The sequence below is a fragment of the Orycteropus afer genome, unplaced genomic scaffold (assembly GCF_000298275.1).
Source record: "Orycteropus afer afer isolate SDZICR_OR568_19922 unplaced genomic scaffold, OryAfe1.0 scaffold00188, whole genome shotgun sequence".
Lineage (NCBI taxonomy): Eukaryota > Metazoa > Chordata > Mammalia > Tubulidentata > Orycteropodidae > Orycteropus > Orycteropus afer.
Genome location: NW_006921775.1, coordinates 418526 through 420443, shown reverse-complemented (window position 1 = coordinate 420443; position 1918 = coordinate 418526). Strand labels below are relative to the sequence as shown.

Sequence of the window (1918 nt, the reverse complement as noted above, 5' to 3'; positions counted from 1 at the left end):
CTCCTTAACACTCTAAAGAGGTCTTTTGCAGCAGATTTGCCCAGTGCAATACATTGTCTGATTTCTTGACTGCTGCTTCCATGGGTGTTGATTTTGGAACCAAGTAATATGAAATCTTTGACAACTTCAATCTTTTCTCCATTTATCATGATACTGCTTGTTGGTCCAGTTGTCAGAATTTTCATTTTCTTTATGCTGAGGTGTAATCTATACTGCAGACTGTAGTCTTTAATCTTCATCAGTAAGTGTCTCAAGTCATCCTTATTTTCAGTAAGCAAGGTTGTGTCATCTGCATAATCACAGGCCGTTAATGAGTTTCCTCCAATCCTGGTGCCATGTTCTTCATATAGTACATGAGGTTTTAAGGCTGGCAAGTCCCAAGTCCATGGGTCATAGTTCAGGCTGGAGGCTTCTCCTGACTCTTAATAGCTGCATGGGCTGATGGAAACTACGGTGGCAGCAACCATGGGGACGCATCTGTCCCTGTCATACCTGGGCGATAGCTTCAAGGAGCCAGACCCCCTGCAAAGTGAATGCCCACCTTCCTGCCTGACTATGGCTTCCCGGGTGCAAAGAGCATGAGATGGTGGCCGCGCAGCAGCAGATGAATGACGCACAGTTGGTGGTGAAGCAGTGGGACTACTGCGCCCACTATCATCCAGCTACTCAAGTGCAAACGTGACAGCTTCCCCAACTTCCTGACCTGCAAGCGTGAGCAGCACAATTGGACTATGTGAGCCCCGTGAAGGAGTATGAGCCGGGGGGTGTCTGCTTCAGCGGAAGAAGCAGCGGGAAAAGAGAGAGGCGGACTCAGCCAGGGGCCATGGGCCTAGTGAGGTGACCCTGTAGGGACCTGCTGCCACACTGTGAACCAGTCAAAGAACTAAAAGCCTCCTGATCCTTAAAAAAAAGAGGGGGGGGGCAGGTCAGGTTGCAAGCTGCTGTCTCTTGAGCTATGGAACCTGATGAATCCAAGGTAGGCAGGTAAGATGGCAGGCCTCTGGCTCAAGTCCAGAGAACCAGAGGTCACATGATGACAAGCCAGATGTAGGATACAGATGAAGCAAAAAGCCAGAGACAGCTTTGCCAGGAAGTCCATATATATTGCAAGCAGGTCAGACACCTGAGGAAACTCCCTTTTGACTGATTGGCTGCTCATAGCTGATCTCATCATGGAGGTGACTACATTCTATCAGTCATTGGGGATGACTACATCATAGCTGCTAAACCACTGGGAATCATGGCCAAGTCAAGCTGCCATACGACTTTAACTATCACACCATTCTAGTGGAGGGTGAAATGATATTTCATTGTGGTTTTGATTTGCATTTCCCTAATGACTAATACCACCACTATCTGTCATACTTTAGTGGCTTTCATGTTGCTGTGATGCTGGAAGTTATGCCACTTGCATTTCAATATCAGTGGGGTCACCCATGGTTGACCAGTTTCAGCAGAGCATCCAGACTAAGAGTAGGAAGGATGGCCTGGAGATCTTCTTTAGAAAATTAGCCAATGAAAACTCTAGGAATGACCACACAATATTGTTCCATATAGTGGTGGAAGATGAGCCCACTAGATTGGAAGGCACTCAAAATACACAGTGGCCACAACAATGGACTTGAGCATACCAATGATTGTTTAAAAAAAAAAAAAAAAAAGCATGTTTCATTCTGGTGTAAGTAGAGTGACCATGAATCAGAGCTGACTCGATGGCAACTAACAATAAGTAACTAAGGATGCTGAGCATCTTGTCATGCGTTAGTTGACCATTTGTATATCCTCTTTATAACCATCATTAACAACCCGAGATACGCAGACCAGACGATATAACTTTGCTTGCTGAAAGTGAGGATGGCTTGAGGCACGTACTGATGAAGGTTGAAGAATACAGTCTGCAATATGGATTACATCTCAA

General features: G+C 45.8%; 1 pseudogene; it reads left to right on the top strand.

Moving 5' to 3' along the window:
• The first annotated feature begins 465 nt into the window (after positions 1–465).
• Positions 466–849, top strand: LOC103202625 (annotated as a pseudogene).
• The last annotated feature ends 1069 nt before the right edge of the window (positions 850–1918 follow it).